Below are 10,067 nucleotides of genomic sequence, written 5' to 3'. Positions count from 1 at the left end.
AACGACGGAAGTATTAAGTGCATTTATAAATAAACAAAAATGGTAAATTAAAATGTGCATTCGTAGCGAGATGTATAAATTTTATGAAAGGATTAGAGTGGTGTTCATACAAATTGACATAATAATTTCAGAGTGGGAGTGGAATTTTAAATGGAGGCGTGATCTCTTCGATAGAGAGATAGTTTTTACTAATGATCTTCTGGCTGCCATTTCCCCTATATCTCTGAATGCAGGTACAGATGATTCTTGGAGATGGAAGGCAACAAAAGATGGATTATTCTCTACTAAGTCAGCCTACGACTTGATCAAAAGCTCAAGAATTCTGGATACACAAGCGGGCTTGGACAAGGAGCTTTTTAAACAAGTGTGGGATACACCGGCTCCACAAAAGGCAAGAATTACAACATGGAGAATTTTGAGAAAAAGACTCCCAACGTGCGAGAATCTTAGAAGAAGGAATATTCATCTTGGAGAAGAAGAGATCAAATGCAATGCATGCTGTCACGAAACAGAGACGATGAACCACTTGCTCTTGGAATGCCCGAAGACAAATGCGCTTTGAAATGGAATTTCGAACTGGCTGGGGATCAGTGGCCCATGGCCCCGCAATGTCGAAGAGCACTTTACAGCTTTTGCCAATTTGGGGAAGAAAAAGAGTCGAAAATTCCTTACATCACTGTGGATGTGTGTTGTCTGGATACTGTGGAAGAACAGGAATGAAAGTCGTTTTGAAGGGAAACCGTGGGATATCCAGAATGTGATCCGCGATATTAAGGTTAGGTTTTGGAGTTGGAACAAGATTTTTAACTTTTTTGACACTGAGATCAGTTTTTCCTCATGGATGACTGGAATGGTGTCATGTGTTTTTGTGTAATTCTGGGTTGGTACCCCTTGTACCAATGTTTAATTTTAATCCCTTTTCTGATCAAAAAAAAAATGGAGTATGACGCAAGATGCATTTGAAGAAAATAATTTAGCAGTATAAAAAAGTAACGGTGCATTCCCCCTTTTGGCAAATGGAGATCACCTAACCTGACCAGACCACGGTCGGCGCTAGCCGTCCGGGCTCCCTCCACTGTCCACGTGTCCCCTCAGCTGACGTCATCATATCTAAATCCAGCCCCTCATTGGGCGCAAGGATTATTCTCATAATTTATAACGTGTGACCACGTGGCTGCTTGGACAGCACGTGACGTTGCCCTTGTCTGAAAATGGCCATCCCTTGCCGCCTTATTTTTTGGAAGGTGCCACCGAGTACCATTCACCGTCCGCCACGTATTTGCCCAAAAATACTACAAGTCAACTCTCCATTGACAGGGGCAATCCATATCCCCACGTGTCAACCCAATCCACGCTCCTTCATATTAACGGCAATAATTAGGTCAATTACTTTGGATTCTAATTTCATTCCCATCATTACAAGGTGGTTTTGTGATTTATTATTTGAATACGATTGTTTTCCCTTCTTATTTATATTCTACACTACAAATAAAATATCTAATATATTTAATGTGACTATAGTACGAAAACAAAGTTGAGTTGTAAAAGAATCTAAATAGAATTTTCAGTTAATGTCATGACAAAAAATTTATATAACTAATGTGTATGCAAGTTCCTTTTTTTAAATAGATGTAATTCAAGCTAATATTATATATACTTCCATTGTTTTTCGATTCTTCCTCTGTCACCAATCACCATTCATATTTTTCTACCATATATAGCTCAATAGATATAAGCAATAAATCGTCGTTCCAACTTCCATCGATTAAATCACTCTATGGAACATGTAATACAACAAATCAGAACATATATTGTAATTAGTTTGTGCATTACCACTAAATTTAATTAATATATACTACAATATTTGAGGCGAGTGTTGGAAATATGGTTTTATGCCAAATCTGAAAATTATTATTTAATTAAATATTAATTATTTAATTAAAATAATAATTGGATGTTAATCTACATCTCGAGTAGATCAACGTGATATACTTGAAGTCTCAAAACCGATTTCCGGTGAGTGAGATATTGTATGTCAAAGTTTGGATGTTGAAGAGGGAAAATCAGTTTCAACTTCTGCGTTCAACGATTGCGGCCACCTACCGCAGCCGCCGGAATTGACTGTTTCAACTTCTGCGTTCAACGATTGCGGCCACCTACCGCAGCCGCCGGAGTTGACTGCCGATCCGTTCACACTCGGTTTAACACCTATAAATATGGGTGTGTGGTGAGCTTTAGAATTCACTCTGAAAACTCACAACTCACAACTCACAAAATAGTCTGCATTCTGCATTCCACCTCTAGCTCAGTTTTCGATCCTTATTCAGTTCGCCGGAGCTCGCCGGATTGTGGTGCTACATCCGCCGAGACGAAGTCGTTTTACCTTTGGGGAAGATACGCCAAACCGAAGAGCACTACCGGGGCGATAATCTTCTTGCGGGAAGAGATTCATCTCGACTCGACTTAGTTTATACGTATAATTTATTTATACAGTATATTTCAGTTGTATACATTTATTTGAGTTGTAATTTCTCAAATTATTTTCTTTGTAATATTTTCAATTATTTTGAGTTGTAATATCTCAAAATATTCATTTTGTAATATCTCGATCGTGTACCCGGTTCTAACAATCGCAAGAAGATTATTTCTCTGCCTCTGATACACGTTCGAGAAATGGCTCACACCGACATCAATATGGACGACTCCACTACCTCTGCAACCATCGGTTCAACCACGTCGTCAATATTTTCCTCGTTTGCATCAACGGGGGCTTCATCGTCAACATCTAGAACTATTGGTCTTGCCGAGAAACCATCAACGTTCTCAGGCAAGAACTTCAAATATTGGCAAGAGAAGATGCTATTCTACCTCACAACCGTGGGGTTTGCCGGATTCTTGATGGAGGATAAACCTCCAACCCCGAGTGAAGGGGAGACGAGCCAAGAAATTCGTGCCGGATATTTGAACTGGTGCCGCGGCGACTACTTGTGCCGTAACACCGTTCTCATGTCTCTGGACGAACGGCTCTACCGTGTTTTCAAGGTTCATGAAACCGCGAAACAATTGTGGGAGGCCCTTGATTTGAAATATCAAGTGGACAAGGCAAATACTACCAAGTATATTGTCGCCAAATGGTTGGAATATAAAATGGTTGACTCCCGACCATTGATGGACCAAGTGGAAGAGTTCCAAAATCTTTCACATGAGGTTCAAGCCGAAGGGATGCCCTTGGCGGATGCATTGCTCGTTGCAATCATCATAGAGAAATTACCTCCTAGTTGGAGGAAATTTCAAAACCTTTTGAAGCATGAGCGCTCGGAGATGTCCGTGCCGATATTGTTATCCAAGCTTCAAATGGAGGATCACGTGAGAAGTCGTGATCAAAAGGGAAAAGCTCCGATGGAGGCAAAGGCCAATCTCACCGAGAAAGGCGGTCCCTCCAAAAAACGTGGTCGCCCTAACCCTAATAATAAGGGTAAAGGGAAGCAAAGCGGTAGTCAACCATCAAAGTTTGATGGTGTATGTTATAATTGTGACAAAAAAGGTCACATGGCTAAGGATTGCCGCAATCCAAAGCGGAAGAAAGCAAATGGCAACGTGAACAACGTCGAGAAGGACTTCGACGATTGGAACCACGATGACTTTGCTGCCATGATCTCCGAGGTGAATCATGTGGACAACCCGAACGCTTGGTTCGTGGATACCGGCGCTACCGTCCATATATGCATAAATCGTGAGTTGTTCCACAACTACAAGGAAGTGGAAAACAAAACGATAATGGAGGCTAGCGAGCGGACATCCCAAGTCCTTGGCATGGGAGATGTGATTCTTCAACTCACGTCGGGCGTGGAGATCACATTAAAAGACGTATTACACGTTCCAACTGTCCGAAAGAATTTAATTTCGGGCTTTAGGCTTACGAATAAGGATTTTGAATTGTTTTTCAAATCTGACTATGTTGTAATACGCAAGTGGGGAAAGTTCCTAGGGAAAGGCTATGCCTCCGAAGGACTTTTCAAACTTGGAGTAAGAGCTTGTAAGCCTGCCAAGGCTAAAATCAATAAAGATGCATCAACCTCTTCTGCTTACTTGATTGAGTGTTCTGATTTATGGCATTGTAGACTTGGACATGTTAATCTAAATGCTATAAAGAGATTAGTAAAAATGAATTTACTAAAAGTTGATGAATACAACTCACAAGAAAAATGTGAAGTTTGTGTTGAAGCCAAAATGGCTAAGTTACCGTTTAAATCGGTAAAAAGGAGCACTCAACCTTTGGAACTTATTCACACCGATGTTTGTGATTTAAAGTTCGTGCAAACTAGAGGTGGCAAGAAGTACTTTATCACCTTTATAGACGATTGCACAAAGTATTGTTACCTTTACTTATTGAAAAGTAAAGATGAGGCTATTGAAACTTTTAGAAACTTCAAAAATGAAATCGAGAATCAACTTGGATGTCGAATTAAGATGGTTCGAAGTGATAGAGGTGGAGAATATGTAGCTCCGTTTGCTGAATTATGCAACGAAAGTGGTATAATCCATCAAACGACGGCTCCTTATTCACCACAATCTAACGGCGTTGCTGAACGCAAGAATCGAACTCTTAAGGAGATGATGAATGCCTTGTTGATTAGTTCAGGATTACCCCAGAACATGTGGGGGGAAGCTGTCTTAACGGCCAACTATATCTTGAACAAGATTCCACTCAAAGGGAAAGATGTAACTCCCTATGAGCTATGGAAAGGAAGGAAACCTTCGTATAAATACCTCAAAGTGTGGGGGTGTTTAGCCAAGGTAGAAGTGCCTTTACCAAAGCAAGTTACAATAGGACCTAAAACGGTGGATTGTATCTTCATTGGTCATGCACTTAATAGCAGTGCCTATCGTTTTATAGTGCACAGATCGGAGATACCTGATATACATGTTGGGACAACGATAGAATCAAGGAATGCTATATTCTTTGAAAATATCTATCCTAACAAGGATAAAGGTACATCGAACTCTAATGATGGAGTTGATGGTGATGCTACAGGTTCTAAACCTATGGAAGTAGCTAGTAATTCTACTCAAGTAGATGATGCCACGGGTTCTAATCATGTACCACCTAATAGGAAAAGACCAAGGTCTAAACCTATGGATGTAGAACCGAGACGTGGGGAACGAGTTAGAAAAGCTAATGTCTATGGACCGGATTATGTTGTCTTGATGCTAGATGGCGAACCGGTGACGATTAAAGAAGCTATGTCTGGCTCAGATGCTGCTCTCTGGAAAGAAGCCATCGATATTGAGATTGATTCCATTATGCAGAATCATACTTGGGTGTTAGTGGATCTACCACCTGGAAGTAAAGCTTTAGGATGCAAATGGATCCTAAAGAAGAAGTACAAATCTGATGGTACTATAGATAAGTACAAAGCCCGACTTGTCGTTCAAGGTTTCAGGCAGAAAGAAGGGTACGATTTCTTCGATACCTATTCACCTGTGACCAGACTAACATCTATTCGGATGCTTCTCGCTATTGCTGCCTTGCACAATCTCGAGATTCACCAAATGGATGTGAAAACTGCGTTCTTGTATGGCGAGTTGGAAGATGAAATATATATGAAGCAACCTGAAGGGTTTGTAGTACCTGGGCAAGAGCACAAAGTATGCAAACTTCAAAGGTCTTTATATGGGTTGAAGCAAGCACCGCTTCAATGGCATTTAAAATTTGACAGTGTAATGTTGTCAAATGGATTCAGAATCAATGAGTGCGATAAATGTGTCTACATTAAGAATTCTAATAACGGACATGTTATTGTTTGTCTTTATGTAGATGACATGCTCATCATGGGAAGTAATTCCCGAGTGATTCAAGAAACCAAAGGCATGCTAAGTAAAAATTTTAGCATGAAAGATATGGGCTTAGCTGATGTTATCCTTGGAATTAAAATTCTAAGAAGACCTGATGGTATTACTATAACACAATCTCACTACGTTGAGAAAGTGTTAAAGAAATTCAACGCTTTTGACAAGCCAATAGCTAAGACACCATGGGAACCTAGTGTGCATTTGAGTGTACACAAGGGAGAACCTGTTGACGCGATAGAATATGCGAAGATTATTGGGAGCTTGTTGTATCTAACAAATTGCACTCGTCCCGATATAGCATGCTCGGTCAACAAGTTAGGCAGCTTTACAGCTAACCCTAGTAATGAACATTGGAAAGCTCTTGAAAGGGTTTTGAGATATTTGAAATATACTCAAAACTATGCGATTCATTATACTAGGGAACCCTCTGTACTTGAAGGGTACTGTGATGCAAATTGGATATCTGATGCCAAAGACTCGTTTTCAACGAGCGGTTATGTATTCACTGTGGGGGGTGGTGCTGTGTCTTGGAAATCCAAGAAGCAAACATGTATTGCAAGATCGACCATGGAATCAGAATTCATAGCTTTGGATAAAGCTGGTGAAGAAGCCGAGTGGCTTAGAAATTTCCTCGAGGATATTCCATGTTGGTCAAAACCTGTGTCGTCCGTGATAATTCATTGTGATAGTCAAGCTGCTATCGGACGAGCACAAAACCATTTGTATAACGGTAAGTCGAGACATATTCGTCGACGTCATAATACCGTGAGACATTTGATCACCAGTGGAGTTATCACAATTGATTATATAAGATCAATTGATAACATAGCGGATCCTTTGACAAAAAGTATCCATCGAGATCAAATGTATAAACTGTTAGGGGGAATGGGTTTGAAGTCCACAAATTAAGGATAATCATAGTGGCAACCCAACCATGATGACTGGAGGATCCCAAGAACTTGGTTCAATGGGACAACTAAGCTATGAAAATCCGTGTGTTGAACACTCGAATTGCCTATTCCTTGTAGAACAGTGAGTGTTCGGAAACCTGCACGTGGTGAGGTTAAGTCTTTGACTTTTAATGACTCTAGAACTCCTCGAAGAGGACAAGTATAGCAGGATACTTGAGTTAAGAGTCACCTATGTAAGTGTGAAGTGGGGCCGCTTCGATTGAAACACTTATGAATCCAAAGAGGTGTTCCAAGGCCTGTAATGGACACAAACGTGAGAACGAATAAGGATTGAATCAATATTGTGTCAATATTGTTGACTAAGTATACACCGAGGAGGACTAGTTCAAGGAACACAATCCACTAGGCCGCCGGTATACTCGATAATATTGACTATGGCAGGTTCAAAGCCACAAGCTACCTTTCCAAATGCAATGTTGTTACTTAAGAGAACTGAGCTAAATGTCTGCATACATACGCATACTGATTTCTCACTCATGTGGGGGATTGTTGGAAATATGGTTTTATGCCAAATCTGAAAATTATTATTTAATTAAATATTAATTATTTAATTAAAATAATAATTGGATGTTAATCTACATCTCGAGTAGATCAACGTGATATACTTGAAGTCTCAAAACCGATTTCCGGTGAGTGAGATATTGTATGTCAAAGTTTGGATGTTGAAGAGGGAAAATCAGTTTCAACTTCTGCGTTCAACGATTGCGGCCACCTACCGCAGCCGCCGGAATTGACTGTTTCAACTTCTGCGTTCAACGATTGCGGCCACCTACCGCAGCCGCCGGAGTTGACTGCCGATCCGTTCACACTCGGTTTAACACCTATAAATATGGGTGTGTGGTGAGCTTTAGAATTCACTCTGAAAACTCACAACTCACAACTCACAAAATAGTCTGCATTCTGCATTCCACCTCTAGCTCAGTTTTCGATCCTTATTCAGTTCGCCGGAGCTCGCCGGATTGTGGTGCTACATCCGCCGAGACGAAGTCGTTTTACCTTTGGGGAAGATACGCCAAACCGAAGAGCACTACCGGGGCGATAATCTTCTTGCGGGAAGAGATTCATCTCGACTCGACTTAGTTTATACGTATAATTTATTTATACAGTATATTTCAGTTGTATACATTTATTTGAGTTGTAATTTCTCAAATTATTTTCTTTGTAATATTTTCAATTATTTTGAGTTGTAATATCTCAAAATATTCATTTTGTAATATCTCGATCGTGTACCCGGTTCTAACAGCGAGTTCTTAACAATCAATCATCATATATTACAATTAAAAATATGAATTATTTTTTGTTAATTTGTTAAAATTTAAGGATGATGGGACCGAGCAAGCTTAAATATTAGTATTTTAAAACTAGATAAAATAATTCAATAACGTTTGAAGAAGACGCATTAGATGCAAAAGAATACTTTGTTCCATTAACAATTTGAACTATATGGAATACTTTAATTAATCTATGGGTCAAATTTATGGAGTAATGAGTCAACAATGACGACCGAAAATTGACTCAAAGTTTCTGGAAGGGCCATCCTCCTAATTTTATCATCATTTATTTTTACAATTTCAATATTATGGTCATATTTCATATTTTACATGAATATTTTAAATATAAGCTAGAAAAGGAACTTTGTAAACCTTCGAGGATAATATTATTTTTAAAAAAATGGTTGATGATTAGGGGACGTCATATCATTGCTTCAAAATTAGAGAACTAACTTAAAGAATATATATAGGAAGTAGATCATATAAACCTCTTAGCTTATCGTAGTATCATAAATATTCTCTATGCATAATATTAAAAATAAATATGCATAATGTTTAAACATAAATATGCATTTATGAATTGTATTATTGTATATGTATATTTGAATTTATGTGTGCATAACTCCAAATATGCATATATGAATTCAAAAATGTATATTTGTGTTTCATATTATGAATATTATATATAAATATCGGGATCTACACTACTACGACAAGATCCAGCAAGATGATGCATCCACCGTATATCTTAATAATCAAAAGGTTGAAAATAGTTCTTTGTTCTTATTTTATTTGGTGGTTCTTACTTGAACCTCTCCATATATATATATATATATATATATATATATATAGGGTAGGGTTAACATAGAAACCTCTCTTAAGATGAAAACTAGGAACCAATTTAAAGTCATTGATTTAAATAAAATAGAAGACTGAGATTAAACTACAGATGCACAATTTCGATTGCATAGATGCACATTTTCAATTGCATAGATGCACAATTTTGATTTGCTCGAGTATTTTGCATTGTTGGCTTCAATTACATAAATTGCATATTTTTTAAGTGCACAGTAAAATATAATAGATGCACAGTTTCTTTTGTTGACTAAATCCTAACCATTAGATCTAATATTTAAAAGGTCAAGATTAGGTTCCTAGTTCTCATTTTAACAGAGGTTTTTATTAGAACATCTTCCTATATATATATATATATATATATATATATATATATATATATAGAGAGAGAGAGAGAGAGAGGGAGAGAGAGAGGTTCAAATGAGAGCCGAGATTTAAAATGAGAACGAAGAACCATCCTCAACAGATCATGAATATCAACGGTGGATGCATCATTTTGATTGATGGATGCACCATCTGGGTTCGAATCCTGGAGGGAGCGATTTTTTTTATTTTTTTTTTCATTTTTCCCGAATGCAAGTAATTATACAGCGAATGCAATAACTTTACATGCCAGTGCACTGTTCTCAGTTCTCATATATATATATATAGAAAGGGGCTAAAATAAAAACACATTTTAAAATATAAACTATGAATCATTTTCAGCCCTTAGATCATCAAGATATATGGTTGATTCATCACTTTGTTTGATGAATTCATGGTCCTGAGTCAATTTCATAGGTAGCAAAAAATTTAATTTTCTCAATTACATTTACACAGCGAATTTATACATGTTCTACATATAATTCATATATTTAAATATGAATTATCTAAGATTAAATCTCAATTGTTAGACTATGGGTAGATCAATGGTGTAGATCTATTCCCATTTTATACTTTATGAGCTATTTTTTGCTTAGCCCTCCCATATATATATATATATATATATATATATATATATCACCCTATATATAGGGAGAGGTTCAAATAAGAACCACTAAATAAAATTAGAACATAGAACCATTTTAAGCCATTCGATCATCAAGATCTACGGTGGATGCATCATCTTGGTGGATGA

General features: G+C 37.8%; 1 long non-coding RNA gene across 1 annotated transcript; it reads left to right on the top strand.

Annotated features, from left to right (window-relative positions):
• Positions 1 to 6,652: 6,652 nt before the first annotated feature.
• LOC131004426 (uncharacterized) lies at positions 6,653 to 8,016 on the top strand. Its single transcript, XR_009095007.1, has 2 exons — positions 6,653 to 7,657; positions 7,765 to 8,016. It is a non-coding gene; the product is annotated as an uncharacterized LOC131004426 (long non-coding RNA).
• Positions 8,017 to 10,067: the final 2,051 nt, after the last annotated feature.

This window comes from Salvia miltiorrhiza, unplaced genomic scaffold, assembly GCF_028751815.1.
Source record: "Salvia miltiorrhiza cultivar Shanhuang (shh) unplaced genomic scaffold, IMPLAD_Smil_shh original_scaffold_392, whole genome shotgun sequence".
Classification (NCBI taxonomy): Eukaryota; Viridiplantae; Streptophyta; class Magnoliopsida; order Lamiales; family Lamiaceae; genus Salvia; species Salvia miltiorrhiza.
The sequence above is the reverse complement of the archived record's forward strand: the minus strand, read 5'-3'. Positions and strand labels throughout refer to the sequence as shown.